This window comes from Pipra filicauda, unplaced genomic scaffold, assembly GCF_003945595.2.
Source record: "Pipra filicauda isolate LSUMZ 115617 unplaced genomic scaffold, ASM394559v2 scaffold118_size2161507_pilon, whole genome shotgun sequence".
Taxonomy (NCBI): domain Eukaryota; kingdom Metazoa; phylum Chordata; class Aves; order Passeriformes; family Pipridae; genus Pipra; species Pipra filicauda.
In genome coordinates this window covers 1293991-1311551 of record NW_024103640.1, presented here as the reverse complement: position 1 = coordinate 1311551, position 17561 = coordinate 1293991, and the positions used below count along the sequence as shown (strand labels likewise).

At 43.2% G+C, this 17561-nt stretch overlaps 1 long non-coding RNA gene across 1 annotated transcript in view; it reads left to right on the top strand.

Annotated features, from left to right (window-relative positions):
- The window catches only part of LOC113991667, a 79811-nt gene that overhangs the window by 22238 nt on the left and 40012 nt on the right, over positions 1-17561 (top strand). Inside the window, exons 4-5 of the long non-coding RNA XR_005565204.1 lie at positions 11896-12052; positions 13546-13655. This is a non-coding gene — a long non-coding RNA (uncharacterized LOC113991667). The remainder of the gene's footprint in view (positions 1-11895; positions 12053-13545; positions 13656-17561) is intronic.

Genomic DNA, 17561 nt, shown 5'->3' with positions numbered 1-17561 from the left:
TGGGGACTAATCTGAGGGCTGCTTTGCTTCTCCTTCTTCCTCCAGTTCTCACTTATTCAAAGGAGGGAGAGAACAGAGCCTTCATCTCTTAACTTCTTTCTTTTTTCACCGTGAAGCTTTTTTTTCTTCTCAAAAAACCCCAAAACACAAACAACACCCCCTCACACCAACAACTTTGAAGTTATAGGTGCTTATATAACACAAGGATACTTATTCTGCAAATCCCTGAGGTTGATGCCTTGCCTGGTTGTGGCACAGCAACATGGAAGGAAAGGGGTAATAATTTGTGAGTGGAAAACACCATTTTTGGAGCAACTGTGCCGTGGCAGCAGCGGCTGCCGCAGCACCGGCCACACTGGCAGCCAGGCGTGCGCCGCTCGGGTTGTGTGCCGTAAGCAGCCCCACCGAGGAATAATTTTACTTGGGTAGGAAAGGCTTCCTGACACTTATTGCTGCTGTACCTGATGGCTGGAAGCTGGGCTGATGGATACCCTGCAGATCCAACAGATAACAGATTAGATATGCAGGTCCTGTTCGGCTCTGGAGAAACACTGTGCCGTTCCTCAGCTCCGGCCGCCCTCCTCCTGCCGACACGGAGCCGCGTCTCGCTGTGGGTGAGATATGGGGGTGCAGCTCTGGGCCCACCAGTGGGGCCCCTGCTCCTTCTCCTGGCTCAGGCACCGCAGCTGCACCGCAATATATAACAACAATAACCCCACATATTTGTAACCTCTGTTTTATTTAAAACCAGGTCCCGCTCACCTGTAAACAGCGAGGGTATAAATGTGCCTCACCGATCACGTTGGACTATTGTATTATACAGTCTATTGAGTGTTTTTGGCAGGCACGAGCCCCTGTGCTACTGTGTCCTTATTTTATTATTGTTTTGAGGGTAGAGCTGTGTGATTATCCATTCTTGCTTCAGGCATAGCAAGCCATCTGGAATGCTTATTAAACCCACAGGCAGATCAGAAGGATATAACTCTGATGATGTACATGTACATGGGCTGTACTACATCATCAGAGCATTGCTCCTCTGATGATGTAGTACACATTAGTGGGCCTAGATAATGGATTAGAACTAGCAGAGTGAAAGTTAGACTTTTTGAAGGATGGATATGGTGAGGTTTTTTTCTCCCTCTGGGTAACTGCTGGCATAAGATGTGGAAAGGAAAATTTAAAAGTGAGCCAAGGAGGCTTCAAAACTTGTAAGTGCTTAGCTTGTCAATGGGGAGGGACAAGTGGTGATCAAGAGGCTTAAGGAGACAGTTTTGAAACCCTGAATCATTGCAAAGAGGTCATATGTACTTGTCTGCTCCAGTGAAAAGGGACATGGAATGTGTCCAGAAATAATGCTGCCTCTCCAATCCTCCTTTGGCTGGTCATCAGGGAGTGGGTTTTTGGTAGGACTTTGGCTTTTCATCGTACTTCAGTCCCACATCAAAAACCCAACACCCTGTGTTATGACACATAGAACTAGTTTTTCAGCAGTTTCCAAATTTATGCTCATCACATATTTGCAAGTACTATTTAGAAATAAGCTTTTCAAATGAACGAGGGATCTGATCAGCTTTCAAACTAACCATGTGTCTTCTTTTCTCAGTATGAAAAGAAAATCAACATCAGTAAAAAAGAAAAACAATCTGGGCACTACGTATGGGCTGTAGGTGAAGGAAGGGATAACTATTTGCATCTCTGTGGAGTTCTAAATATAATTTCTATTTCTCTTTGTTCATAACCCTTTTTGCAATGCTTTTCCGAGGTAGCTGATATTTGTCTAATCATGGAAAGGTGTTTCGTGTCTAAACAAAACCTTTTCCTGTGAAAGCTGGAAAGGTTCATAAAAGTTAGGTCATTCAGTCGGGAAACTGAATGTGTGCTATGCAATTTAGATAACAAATTGCACACTTTAAATATCAAACTGTAAATATCAAGTACTCAAAAGAATATTGACATTTTTGAGCAATTCCAAGGAGTAACAGAACTTTCAAAGGGGAGCCGTACATAGTGAGCATATGCTCTAAAAATCAGAGCTGCAAAGTAAGGCAAATGCCTGTTTTAACAATGGCAAATAGCAAGTAGGGAAAGGTATGGGTCACATTTTATTAATGCTTAGTGTGTCTCAGGTTTGTCAACACCCTCACTGCGGGCTGTGTACACCTGTGTGGCTGAGGGGAGGTTGCAGCCTGAGCAGGGAAATGCACGTTTGTTAAAGCAGCAGGTAATTATTTTGGGTGCAGAACAGCAGCTGTAGCAGCACTTGAGTGCCAGACTCTTTGTTTTAGGGGGACTGTGTGTCTTTCCAGTTTGATGGTGACCAGGTTATCCTGGAGGTGTAAAGGAGAGTTAATAAAAATTCCCAGGTAGAAGACCGGAGTTCATCATTTACATGACTGTAAAGTGATAGCTTCCCTTTGACAGATTTTGAGGTTTTTCTTGGTGAAAGACCATAGTGAACCCCAGTTGTGACCATTATGTGCTCTTCTTTACCTGGGCTTGACAGCCAGTAAGAGAGTTTGCACTCTCTCATTCTTAGCAAGTATCTGGAGAAGTTTCTGTTTCGTTCCTGTGCAGAATAGAAAGACACTTGGAAAACTCTTCCCTCGCACTGCAAATCAGATGACTCCTTTTGGGATAGTCCATGCTAGCACAGCTCCTAGGTAGCAATTTTGGCAGGAGGGGGCTGTGTGGGTGTCTGTGTGTGCATGTTGATTTCCAGATTTGCACCCCTCTTAGTGAAGCATCCAGCTTTTGCCCTTTTCCAAGCCTTCCTTCTGTTCTTTCCCTGGGTGCTTTACCCTGTTTGCACTCACAGGAACATCTTTCTTCTCTCCCACGTGATTATCCCTCCATCCTCTGGAGTCTGCTCCCTCACAGCCCCACGGCTGGGCTGTTGCCTTACCCCAGCAAAGCTGTCCATGTCCCCCACTCACCTTCCTGTGCCAGTTTGCTGCTTTCCCTGCTACCACTTTGTCCCCAGCTCCAGTTCGCTGGGGAAGGAGATGACAAACTGTCACTTTCTCAAACACCCTCCACCGACTACTCTTAAAGAGGCAGTGGGATAAATGAAATGCAGGATTCGAAAGGCTCAACTCCTCCAGAAAATATTCCACCCACAAGTGGGGAGCTTCAGAATCCATTCCTAGCAGTTAATGCTCCATCCTAAATGACACAGCTTTTCAGTAGTGACATGTGCATTGATCTGCATTACAAAAATAAGAGAAATAGCACTTCTTTTCAGCAGCAGATAATTACCAGCATACATCAGGTTCCCTCCTGCTGATACCCACAGGGTGGAGGGGATGGGAGTGGGCATTAGGTGGAGGGGACGTGGCCGGTTTGCACGTTCAGCCAGATAAATAATATTGATTGGGACTTGTGTGGAGCCTCAGCAACACCCCCCCTTGCTGGTTTGATTAGCCACAGGGGTACATTCGCTCCACTTAGAGGATTTCACCCCAATCATGTCTGCCATGCAAAGGTGCTAGTTAGGCTACATGCAGAAGCAAGCTGAGGGGTTCTTCAGCCCTAAGCAGAAAGGATCAGAGCCAGGTGACTGTGGCCCTGGTGGAAGAGCTGGATGAGCTATGGGACATAAACATGTAAGAAACCCCCTCAGTGGGGTGCAGGCATCCTGGCATAAGTGCAGAACTCCCCTGTGTCCCTTCCCTGACACCTCTTCGGAGGCTTAAGACGTAAGGGAAGAAATTCCCAGTGGCCAGCTACTGATTTTTGTAGTCTGTGTGATGAAATGACATGCAGCACTGGGGCAAGAACCTGCCTGATGTGTTTGAAAGCTCCCCCTCTCTGGGGTTTGGCTCTGTGTCCCTGATAAGCAGCCACCACCCTGTGCAGGTGAATTCAGCTTTGCAGGAACTTCTGAGCTCCTCTGCAGTGAGCCCCCTCAGGCAAGAGACACTTCAAATATTTGTGAGGGAAGGGGTGCCACTCACCAGCCACCAAACACCTACTCTGCCCTCCAGCAGGACAGGGACCTTTGCTTGGCTCACCTCTCTTTGGGGCAGATGACTAAAAAATCACTGCTGTCATTTTTCTGGCTGAACCATCAGTACACAAACCCACCTTCATTTTCACAGGAGTGCTGGAAAAGCTGCAGCTCTCAGGGAAAGGGGCTGCTGCTGCCTAAGTGGGACTTTCCCATTTCTCACTTCATAGTCTGTTGTTCTTTAGAGGCAAATAAAGCCCATTGGCAAGGGGACTGAAAGTGCTCTGTGGGTCTAAGCACGCTCCAATGTGTTAGCTCGGCTGAATTTCCTCTCATCAGTGAATGCAATCTGCCGTGAGAAAGTTTTACTGTCTCCGAGTCCTTATGAAAACATTCTTAGATAATTGAGACATTCCCAAACAATTAAGATAACCAGATGTGTCTGTTATTTGTAATTACCTGAACATGAATTCTTTTTTCAAGAACAGTTCAATTTTTTTGTGCTTTTTGAATTACTCTAGATAATGGATAGGAAGATTAACTCCTCTGAAAAGTAATCTGTAGTTTGTACCTAGTATGTCTCATTCTGATGCAAAATCGCCTCCTCCCAGAATTAAGTGCTGGGGCTGAAACAATATGTGAAATGAACTTTCCAGTTCTGCTGTACTTGTGATCCATAGCCTGCAGTCCCCTTTCAGGTGACACCATGGGGTGAACTCAGAGGCTTAAAGTCTATGAACAACCCATGAAGAAGATGCTAAAATGATTTCTTCAAGCAGGGAAAATTGCTGAAGGCTCGAAAATGGTTTCACAAACCACTTCGTTAAGTAGCACAGTTTGAATAAAAAGGCTTTTGCACATGCTGCATTTGCACCTAGAGCTTCTGCAACGTTTTCGTTTTACAAAGTGCCCGGCTTTCGCTGCATTGCAGCACACGAGCAGGAGGAGGTCGAGGCACCCTGACAAATTCACAGCATAGGAAAGACACCTCTGCGTTTGGTCACTCCTTCTCCTAGTGCCTCAGTATCAAGTTGGATTAGCCCACGCCTCAAAATTGTTATTTTCAGGGCAGTAGTCATGACTTCTTGTTGCTTAAATCTGTCTTTGAAGTCCTCCCGCTTCCTCACTTCATCAAGCAGGGCTTGAATCAGAACTGGCCGTTCACACCCAGCTCTGGGGTGTGCATTTGACCATCCCTTTTCTCAGGAGCCTCCCTCCCTGTGGCTCGGTCCTGATGGGCTTCCCTCCTGCTGTGCCTGCAGGTCGTGCTGCAGACAAGTGTTTCATCTGGACACTGGCTCTACTCCCATGTATTACACGCTTTTTGTGGGCAGCTCCCTAAATTCAGCTCCCTCAGGGACTGTGTGTCGGGGTCCTTTCTCCACCAAGGGCTGTTGCTCGGTGCCCTGTGCTGGTAATTCCTGATTTGGGGTCCTTACCCCTCACAGTCCTCCACTGAGGTTTGCACTGCTGAGTCCTTCCAAATCCCTGCTTCTGGTCCTTGTCCTGGCATTGTCTCTGGGGAGAGACAGGCAAAGGGGAGCACTGCTGCAGCTCAGGGCAGTTAGGCTGCTTAACCACAGCTATTACCCTCATCTTTGGTACATATCTTACTGGTCATACCATACCTGGGCACTGGAAATGGGAAGGGGGGGAGTGTCCAAATCCCATAGTCCTTGTCTACTTTTCCACTTTGTTTACTCCACTTTTACTCTGTGAATCAACGGCTTCATCTTTATCTTCTCCCTGACAACTTCCTCCTGTATGTTTACCTGAGCTTATTATTAATAGTGGCAAGACCAGTGGTGATGATGTCACCTCCAGTTATTGCAAGAAAAGTTTATTTTTCAGTAAAAAAAAGGAGAAAAGTAATTCTTGCATGAGTACTTCATGACTGGTGAGTTCAGAATAGGGTTTTTTTCTTGAAGCTCATTTAAACCTTCCCTCTTTCTCTTGACAGTTTTGCCCTGGGCACTGTTATCTTTATTGTCCCAAAGGAATATCCTTGAGTGTGTTAGTCATGTACATATCAACTGAGACTTTTCACTTTCCAGCCTGCTGAGGACCTAAAGATCACAATATTATCTGGGTGCTGAAAATAAATGGGGCTTAGAGATGGTTTGGAAGACTAGTGAGAAGTGGTTGTTTTCAGCCCTGCTGACTAGTTCGGTCTACTCAGTATGAGGTGAGTTCCATCCTCTCTGCTGCCCACACTGAGATATGGCACCTTTGCCCAGGTATGAGGAGTACACGGTGGAATAAATACCTGGTTGTTAAATTGCCACCTCCCTCTCCTTCAAAAGTGGAAGGCATCATTTAGTTAGTACTTGGAATTCCATGATGTTTTCAGGAAGGTCTGAGCATTTTTCATCCCTGGTAAAGCAGGATTTCTGGTGCACAGAGGCAGTTTATCACTGATTTCTTCACCAGGTTCCTTCAGGACTGATTCTCCTCAATCAGACCACTCCTTTTATTGTTTAATATTTCATGTGGTACCTGGTTTTGTGTTGCAAGAAAGGAACATGCAACTTTCTTTGGTGTGGTCATTTTGTGTTAGTCTGTAGCTCCATGTGGCAATCTTGTGATACATCATGTGGCAAACTGGTGGGAAGAAGGTGACTTATCTGAAGCAAACCATGTGCTGAAGTTTGCCTTCAGATGAGCTAAAGGCAAAGACTGGCTTGGGATTTCAGGAGTGGCTTGAAGACCTATAATGAAGTAGAGAGTTACACAAAAGGATTTAATTTTAATAGCACTGTGTGTGAGAGCGAGAGGGAGAAGGCTGGAGTCCAGTCACACAGAACTAAATATAAGGGAAGGGAAGCATAGGAAGAAGAAAACCAGGCTAAGTCAAAAAGATTGCACAAAAATTGTAATAAAAAAGACAAGACAAAAGCATGAGGCATGAAGCAGGCTAGGAGAAAAGTGTTAGTTCAGTTTGAATGTATTTGGTACTGGGGTGAGGTGAGAAGGGGAGGGAAAGGAAATCAAGCCTAAGACTATTTCTCTAACTATTGAAGAGTGGCTTTTCATCCCTTTTCTTGGAGGTTTCATTAAAATGTGTGAATGCCTTTTTTCCAAAGAGTTTTTAAGTGTCTTTTTGTACTAACAGTACAGCAGACATCATGGTCCTATGGGGAGCACCATAGAAGGTGTGGCTGCAGGTGCCTAGGAAAACAAATCCATGGAATATGTCTCTTTGTCAACACCTAAATCTTTTGTCAGGTACAAGTTGGTCTCTTCTAGAGGAGCACTTGGGAGGTCTGGCAAGGCCATGAAGGCTTGGAACTTCCCATTGCCAGGTCTCTATTCCTCCAGACTGCTCAGCTCCTTCTCTGTCTGTGCCCAACAGTCCCCACAGATATAAAAGGGCAGTTTACATCCTCTGCCTTTTAAAAGCACTGTGCAATTCATTGGCTGTTATTTTCCAGCATGTGGAGGGACAAGGAGGAGAACCAAGACAGGGCTAAGCCAAGGATGGCCAAGGATAGCACTGGCCTTGGGGAGTACCACTGAGACTCCCCTGCATCAGCAGTATTCAGGCCTGTTTACCCAGCCTGCCCTCATCACAAATCTTGTATTTCCAAATGAATATTTTAACGGAAGGGAATTGTGTAGATTGTTAGTGTAGCTTATTAGGTTTTAAAAATTCATGTTTCTAAATTCCCAGTATTATTTTCCCCTTGCTTTAAATAAAAAAAAAAGAAAAAAAGAAAAAAAGAAAAGCGGGGAGGGAGGAATCTCTTTACAATAAGAGTTTAATTGTCTGTTTTATCTGGAAAGCCCTCTGAATTGAAACTCCCTTCTCCACAGTGCTACCTGAGCACTTCACAATTTTATTCTCTTGAAGTGTCTATTTTACCATTTGTCTCACTTTCAAGCTTTTAGCTAGAACTGGACATTTGTGGCCAGACAAAGGAATTTAAACTAAGTAGCGTGTTATGGACGACTTCAGGTGACTCTGCTTGGATTCTGTCACTCTGACACTACAGCAGCTAAAGCAAAGGGCATTAACACGAGTCTATTGAATGTAGACCTGCAACTGAGATGAGAGAATTTCACTGCATTTCCCATTGCGTCTTTCTAATGACCTTACCCCTGTGTTTGGGAGATGTCTGAACTAAGGGAATTATTTTATCTTTTTTTGGCTTTTTTTTTAAGTTCCTAGAGAAAGATGTTTATGTATCAGGAAATGATACGTTTAACCTGCAGGGTCTCAGGATATGGGAATTTGGTCTTCTGCCTCATTTCATTATCAGCTTGGAGCTTAAGCTTGAAAATGGAGTAGACTTAGTGATATTTGTTATGTGGCAGATGGGGCTGCCTTGTAATATGTGGTGAGGACAGACACCTGAATCGGGCAGGTTTTGCAGGAGGGGACAATAATGAATATGAGGGGGTAATTCAGTTAAATGACAGCTAATTCCTCACCAAAAACTCGAAGAGCCACTGGACTGGAGGTGCTGTAGGACTGTGAAGCAGTAGCTGCCCCAGAAGCACCTTGTTGTGCTGGCAGACAGGAGTACCAGCACTAGGAGGGAATTTGGGACATAAAAGCCCTCTGCTGTTACTGTCAGTACTCAGGTACGTTGCTGGAATGCCCCTTCCAGTGCTGCTTAGAACCAGTCCAGAAGGCATAAAATATGCTAAGCAGCTGTTAAAGGGGAAAAAATAACATGTGGCAGAGGATATGCATAAAAATATATAGAAGACACTTCTGATGGGAATGTGAAATGTGCCATTTTTCTGTTTGTGGTGCTGTCGAGCGCTGTAGCTGTGCTGGTGGCAGGGCTGCAATAGGGTTGTTTTTCTATTAAGGGCAAACCAAATGAGGGTAAAATTTTAAGTTGAGGAATTTTCTGCTGCTGGAAGGCAAATTACTACACGCACTACTACAAAAGAGCAGGGGTAAACAATACAATATGCTGGGAATTGCAGATGCGTGTGCAGGAACGCCGTGAATACATTAACTGCCCGTGTTGTCAAGGCAAGTGACAGCAGCTGACTGAAATCCAGAAAGGGGCTCCTGTCAGCACAGCCCTCGCCAGGGCAAAGGCACATCGCTCCTAATAACAAAGTCTATTCCGTTTACATCTGACACTGGGAGCCAGAGCCTCTTGTTTGGGGAGTTTTATTTATTTTGACCCAGGGAAGTCCGCTGAGCTGCTCCGTCAGGCTCCAGCCTCCTGCCACGGCAGTTAGACAAACTCATCCACGCTGCTTCGTCAGGAGGACTGAGTTTTCTGCACCCCTCTTTCCTTTCAGTACATTTTTTCCCTCTTGCTGGACTTTACTGTAGGAAGGACAAAAAGAAAAGCACAGGAGTAAATAAGGAAAGCACTTCTTGGATGCTCCAACCATTCGTGAAGTTATTCCATGAGGGGCAGCGAACCATGGAAGTCTGTAGTATTTTTTTGCCTACAATCTGCACCAATCTGTGCAGAAAAGGGACTGCACAGCCCCAAGTTTCTCTTTCCTTCTGCTTTCCTTCTTTCCTTCTCTTTTCCCCAGGAAAACCCTTCAAAGGCCAAACCAGTAGATTTAGTCCATGTCCCAGTTTGATTAAGGTAGGTCTGTAGGTGACTTACCCTGGGCTGAGCATATCCAAGGCAGGAAGGTAAACATCCCATTGTGCTGGATTTGATGAAAGAAAATCCTGGAAAACGTTGTGCTTTTCTAAGAAAACTGCCAGAGGCAGATTATTAGGTCTGAATTAAAATGCAGACGAGATTCATTAAATTGTTGACCCTGCCCCCTCCAAAAAAAAAGTCAGGTTGCCATCTTAAATTGACAGCATTAGAGACAAATTATGTGCACTGATTAATAAGTGTGGGCTAAATTACGGCTCGGAGAGCGGGCGGAGCGCTGTGGGAGCGGGAGCGAGGGAAGGAGCGGAGGAGGCGACAGCCATCCTGCCTGTGGGCACAGAGCAGTGCCAAGGGGTGGGGGGCCCTGTGGCACCAGAGGTGCAGAGGGGGACAAAGGAGCAGGAGGAAGTAGCTGAGCCTCCTCCAAGGAACCTGTTCCCTCTGTGATGGTGACCTGGTGCCCTGGTGCCAACGTGCTCCCTGGGACATCAGCGCTGGGGATGTGTGCTGAGCTCAGGGACTGTGCTGCCCCTTTTCTTTGGGGTAGGGGGAGCTTTTCATTAAAAAAACAAGGGAAAACCCCACCCAAATCTTGGAAGAGTTGGATTTAAGAAGTTAAATAAGAAAGGTAGGGTAAATTAGAGACTTGAGAAGCTAATTTCCATCGCATTGGTGGAAAAAAATACTGACCATTTCACCATCTCGGACAATAAAAAAGGGGAAAAAGCAGGCATAATAATATGTATATTGCTCACAAGACATAATTCTCTGAGAATACTATGACCGGTATATAAATAGCAGAATGAATGTTATTAACATGTTAATTTTACTAACCCTTTAACCTATTGATTAGCCAAACAGAAGGAAACAGCATCTTTTCATGCTTCGTCCCCCCCTTGCCTTTCATGTAATTGGATTCAAATTCACATCTGTAGCTACTAAACCAATGTTTTCAACCTTTCTTCTGCACCTCCCCACCCCCAGCTGTTTAACCTCCCTTCTCCAGAGCTGGCATAAATGTAAGCCTTTATTTGTGAATATTCCGATAAGCACTTTGCCTCCAACTATATTGTTCAAGTACCAGCATCATTGTTACAGCTGTAATTGTTACTATCAAGACACAGTTCTTTGTAATTAGAAAGTCAAGATGGTATTCAGCAGTATGGCAGCACAGATTCTCATTTGTTAGGCTATTAGAAAAAAAATGTTTACAGAGAAAACAGTGTCATTGTTTAGTGCTCTTAATTGACCATCTGCCTGGTAAAGAAATGTCCAAAGAAGGATAAATAAGACTATAGTGCACTTATTTATTTATTTTCTTTGTGCAATGAGTAAATTAGGAAAAGCAACAGCAGATCCAAACTAGACAAGACATTGCTAAATCAGGCTGCAAGTGAAATCATGTCATGAATACATTAACTTTTATTTCTCTCAGTGTCAAGACTCATGTCTGCATCTTCCTCAAAGTTTGTTGGGAAGAAAAAGGAGGCCAGATCTTGGTGGGCACTGTGGAGTTGACAGCATTCATCTTTTAACAAAGTCAAGCATATGCTGCTTTGAGTGCAGCATCTTTGCATGCTCAATGACGTGTTTAATGTCACCTTTCCCACTGTAAATCATCCCTGAGTAAATCCACAAGGGAGAGTGGTACTTGGAATTAAGCAGGAGAGAAATAAAATTCATGACCATGTGGTTCTATCTCAGGGAATTTGGTACGTATTGACAAGAGAGATTCACACCTGACGGGGCCGAGAGCTAATTTGTAGTAGGGCTGTTTATCTTCTGCCTGAAAGGAATACTTTTTCATATTTAATGTGCATTTTCCTCATCTCCATGTGTGTATGTGTTTGTGATTTAACGTGGCTAAGGGTGCATCTGGTGCTAAGGGTGCATTTTTGCATTTTTGCTGCTTGGCAAAAACGTAGTTTCAAATTTCGGGATATTCAAAATTCTGTGTTTTCCCTACGAAAAAGTAAAGGAGGGGCAGTTTGGCCTTCCAAAACCAGGTTTGATGTTTTCATTGCACAAGGCACTGTCTTAGGTAGGCAGTATTTGATCTGTTCTTGCAGGATTTGTTTACAGTTTTGAAATGAGAAATGAAAAAAACCCCATGAGTATTACCATGCTAAACCAATATGGTAAATGACCAAACTGATCTTTTGTACTATTTGTCTTCCAACATTCCAAGTGGAAATAATCCACTACATTTATATGTTGATTTATTACAGTGTGGAGGAAAAAAAAAAACCTAAAAACAAACCATAGAGAGAAGCAATAGGAAAAAAAAGCAGGGAAAAGAGAAATTAATTAAAAAAGTAAGGATTACATTTAATAATGATTTCTCAAAATATTACCTTCCAGGTTTGAAAGGCACCAGGACACCTGCAAGAGGAGCCCCAGTTGTGCCTCCTCCATGATGAGGCTCATACAGAGGTGCAGCCCCTCAGATGGTGACAGGGGGACAGCAACCAGTGCCCTCACAGCACTGTCACTGTGTGTGACAGTGGTCATGAAGCAGGTAGGTCAAACTTCCCAACACTTAAAAAGCTGACAGTGTTTTAGCCATCAGTTCTTCCACGGGAATTTTCTTTCCATAAAACCTCTCCTTTGACGTCTTCACCCGATGCCTCAGTGCATCATCCCTTGTCCATCTGTTCCCTACTGAAACCTTCCTTTTTTTCATTTCCCCTGATTGCTGTGCTAAATAGTGATCCTAGTAATTTTTGTTTCTTTTTCTTCCCTGATATTTACTCTTCTTTTTTTTTTTTTTTAGTTTTCAGGGAGTACCTCAAAATCTTGGTTTCCTGCCTGATAGCTTTTGAGGAGGGGTGGTAGCTAAAGGAACCTAACTCATTTTTCTTAAAAAAACCCCCAAATAATAGGTTTGCCTCTAAATTTAGAATTTTCTTGTTCTCCAATTTCTGGAGATCTTTCATTAGTGCCAACTGCATTTTTTCAGAAAGCAACAACCCACATTTTTTTTTTTTACTTCCAGTAGGGAATATAATGAATATAATAACTTCCACCAACAGGTGCAGGAAGGTGAGCAGTGCACGGGGCTTTCAGGGTACTGCACCTTTTCCCTGTCCTAAAGACACACAAATTTGTGAGGTTCAAAGCCTTTCTTTGATATCTTCTGAACTGGAACCTGCAGAATTAGACATCCCACCCTACCAAGCTGGAAAAGCCTGCTCAGACATCCTCCTGCTCGAGCATGCTGGTGTCCCCATCCACACTGCCCATTTCCTCAGTGCTGTGCTGGTTTGACAAATGCTTAACAATGACTTCTTGCAGGTGCCTTTACAAACTGCACCTGTACCTGTTTCCCCAGCACTGGGGCTGTGTGCTGGCACCTCACCTGGACGTAGAGCCCGCGTTTCACCTGCGTGTGCTTCTGTGCACCGAGCAGAAGAGGCGGCTCAGAAAGCTGTGATTGACACCAGTAGTTGGAAGCTCATGCATGTCTAGCTACTTGTTCAATTTGTTTAGTCCAGTGGTCTCCTTTATTAGGAGCCTTAGGGTTTTTCTTTTGATTTGGTAGGGTGATTATAATGAGAGCTCCTTAGTGCTACTCCACCAGGGTATCTGCCCACTTGCTCTCAAACCTCTGCTGTATAGCTTGTGATTAATGTAAAACAGTCAGATGCCCTTCAGATCAGTCGAATTTGGGGATTCTATTACAAACATGAAAAGCGTGCTGACCGCACAAAGCCCCTGGTGGTACCAATTAAAGACAGCGTCATTCACTTGGCACTTCTCATGCTGCTGCTTTTTTTTGCTTTTTTTTTTCCTTATCCTTTTCACAGCAAACCTTCCCTGGCAGTGGTGGCCCCTCTGCCACCACGCGCCTGTGCCACGCTCCGGCCCCAAGGCACGGCTTCCTCGGCTAGTGGGGAGACACCTTGCTTCCCCCTCTCTCTGCCCAATTTCTGTGCCCCTCAGCTAGTCCTCCATCTGGCCAGACGTGAGCGATGGGATTTGAGTACAATATCTCCTCATGTCATCATGCAGGGATGGGAAGTGCTGCCTGGACTGCCCCCAGCAGAAAGCCCCGTGGTGTCCCTTCCCCGCTGGTGCAGAGGCTCCGGGCTGCCACCGCAGATCATTTGACAAATTTCACGGTAAGACCCCAGCTTATCAGCATTATCTTTTTATTCCAGTCAGTATTCCAAGTATTCCTTGAATGTCACAAGTGAAGAGCTGGATTATACACAAAGTGTCCAGTGTTAAATCCTATTTACATGCAAAAGTTGTGCCAGCTTACCCTGAGGTTAAATCAGTGCAAACCCCTTCTGTGAGGACTCTTCTAAACTAATGAGAATGACCTCCTATAATTTCTTTAATTAAAGAACAACAACCACCTAAATCAAGATAAAACATGCTTCATATTAAATAAGGTTGGCCAAGCAAATGGGTTTGCCTTGCTTGAAGTGCTGACTCCACTTTTTGCACAGACTGAATTATCCAAGTGCTTTGGACAGAGCAAATCTCAGCTCTGGTTTCTGGCTTTCTGCAGCAGGGAGTGAGGGGGTGTCACACCTGCCCTCACCAAAGGCAACAGAGGATTTGCCCCTACCTGTGAGGTGGCCACGGTCTCTGTCCAACACACACGTTTTGTGTTAAATCCCTTGCACCACATTTGATATTCCACAAATCCTTCCCAAGTGTCTGGTTGAAAGTGTTATTTTTTCATGAAAGTTACTCCCCCGTCCAGTGCTCCGTGTTTGTCAGAAAGGAATAAAACTGCACCATATAAAAGCAGAGAGAAAAATCCTTTATTTCTGAAATTTTATCTTTCAGAGTCAGGTTTGTTTGGTTTTGGTTTTTTCTTTTTGCATAAGGCTTTTCATAAATCTAAGGTCTTGTAACTTTGATCTATTCACCCTCTGCCTACAACATAGACTCCAATTGCACCTCTTACTTAATGGATTATTAGGAATTGAGGAATCCTCATGTAAAAAGAACCCAAACAATACTGGTTTCTTATTTCTCTGATCATTTCTTAAAAAAAAAAAAAGACACTTAAAAGCTACTAAGATGACACTTTCAGTTGTGAAGGCAATAGCTTTTGCTATTTTCACTATTTCACTCCTTCCTTTCACTGCTGATTCAGGGAACTGCTGAGCACAGAATTGGTGTTGTTTCCATTCCAACAGCAACAATCTCATCTCAGATCTTGTGATCGTTGTTTATCTCAAGGTATCCCTTCTAATCCAGCTGTTTTCTAACTCTGTCCCGAGAGCTGATTATTCAATGACTTTTCACAGACCTAAACCCTTCCCTTGCTCAAATCACCTGCTCACGTAGGGATTGTGCTGCTCTTCCCATCAGTGCTCAGACCCTCCTGGAAGGGGCAAAGCCAACCAGAACAGTTGCCCTGTGAGGCTTTGGGACATCAGTGGTGTTCACCGTGTCCATATCTCGCTGCAACCGGAACCTTATGAACAAAATCACCACAGTTAACTCCGGCAGAAAATGTGCTGGAATCACTGGGATGTGATTTCTTTGCAATCAATATTATGGAGCTCCCACCGATCTTTTAATAATGTTTTATTCGTGGATGAAAAGATGCTGGTGTCCCAATGCATTCTATCCATCCATTCATGTTTAGACCTGTAAATGAACCCCAAAATAATGGTAATGTTTGGTTGCCTGCTACATGTATACACTGGGCTTACTTGTATATAAATTAAACTGCATTTAATCCTGTTAAGCATTAAAACGTAAGCAAACAAACTGACTAACAAAATACGGTGGGGTGGCAGAGAAAGAAAATAAGCTCAGAAAATAATTGGTTCTAAGGAAGTTAATGAAAGTTTGTAGCATGCTTTTTGTATGAATAGAGTTCAGAAGAGATTATTTTTTTGAAGTGTTACTCACAAATCTCCCGTATCCACAATAGATCTTTTGTTAACTGTACCTGCACATTTATTGTGTACGACAGTCTAATAAAATGAAGTCATTTTAATAAACATTGTATCAGAATATCCTATCTGCTATGTGGCACTGCGAATTTCCACTACTGAAGGAAACATTTAACATTCTCACCATTTTAATACTTTTAATAAATATTTGCAATTCCTCTGATAATGCATAATGGCAGAAAAATGCATTGCTTCCAAAATTTATGTGGCTGCTGGCAGGTGGCCATTTTCCAATTTTCTGTCTCGCTAATATACATTTATTATGTATTTCCGAGGGCTTTTTTTTCAGCTTTTGGCTTGCCATAAAATTACTATTTCTTTTACAAGAGGAAGCGCTCGTGACAAAGAAATTTCAATCGAACCTAAACCTGACAAATGGACATCTGCTGGCCAAACTGGAGAAGAAAAACATTTGCCCATCGTAGCTCTCAGTTTGATCCCTTCCCATCAGCTGAAGCCACAATATGTTTGGATCAGAGACTCATATTCTGAACTGATAACAAGAATCAGCTCTCACTTAGTAATATTTTCTGAAGTGTGACACTGCATTGCATCATGTTATGCATGACATGACACGAAATAACAGAACATTACATGATGGGTTATGACATAGGGAAGTAAGATGCAAGTTAATATTATGCATTACATTTTATTTTTTTTTCTAAATTGTTGGATCAGAGCGCATGATGAGCTGTGAGTGGTCTCTTCTATGCTGGCTTTATACAACAGCCATCGATAGAGTACCTGAGCACCACCAGCAGATAATTAAGCCTCTATTGATAGCTGAAATCCTTGAATCTCTCAATGAGCACATATCGTTCTCTGTATTTAAGTAGCAGCATTCGTTTGAAGAGCAAGGGAGCAGTGACTAAGTATGAAGCCTAAACAGGCAGTAAGAAGTGGTAACACTACAAAGATGATACATTCTTATCCTCGAAATGGAAGGAAGCTGATTTTGTGAAACTCTTTATGGCATTCACAACAAAGCAGAGGATATCCTGTGTCACAGAGCATGTGCTTCTTGAAGATCCTTTCTGGTAGCAAATGATGCTCAGAGAGTGTGATTTGTTATCAGGGAGCTATTTACGATGGCCAAGATAGAAGGGCACTGAATAAATATCTATAGCTCTCAGAAACTGAGACATGATGGTGCAATAGATGGAAAGAAATATCTCAAATAAGCAGAGGAACAGAACCTCCCTACCAAAGGTGACTGCAAATTCAATAGCTTTTTCTCTTGTTTTATTTTTTCAAAGCTGTAAAGCAACAGGATAATCCACATTAATAATATACTGTATGTTATGTTTTACAATAATATGCTTTGATTAAACTAATTCCTGGAATGATAAATGCAAAGGAGACAGACTGCCCTGTGTCTGTGCTCACAACAGGAGAGGTAGATTTGCCTCATCAGATATTGTTAAATACTCTCAAAAAAAAAAGAACTTCTTGGCCATAAAGAAGGAAGTAGCAAAAATATGGTTCACTTTGCACCTTCCACACACTTCATAAAATCAGGGAGCATCAGTGCATTGTCAGCCCCTCAAAGAAGGCACTGATGAGAGGGTCTTTCTCTGACCTAAAAAGGGACAAGACCACAGTTAACTGAGCAACTGGACTGGCTAATGTGCAAAAGATTTAATCTCTAATTTGCTGGGGAATTATGGGCACATTGCTTCATTATCTGCATTTTTGGTTTTCCCTTTACTTGGCCTATCTTGGCCCCAGCTCAGGAAAGAATCACTATTTGCAAAAGATGCTTACTGGACCTAGTGGGAATGTTTCAGTGTTTTCCTGAACCAGTCCTGGAGATCCTGCAGAACTGGATATGGAGAAGGCAAAGGCACATTTTTCACTGATGATCATGCCAGGACTATAATTGTAGTTTGGAAGTGATCAGGTAGACATTTTTTGTTGAAAATTAGCATGTCTAATTCTTTTTCAAGAAAAGCACCCATTTATCTATTTTGAAACTAATTCAACTGAATTGGGTGCAAATTTGCAAATTCTCACCAGAATTTCTCAGAAATTATGGCAACCTGCAATATCTGCCAAAAAATATAATAAATTTTATTAAATAGTATTATATAATTATTTAAGATA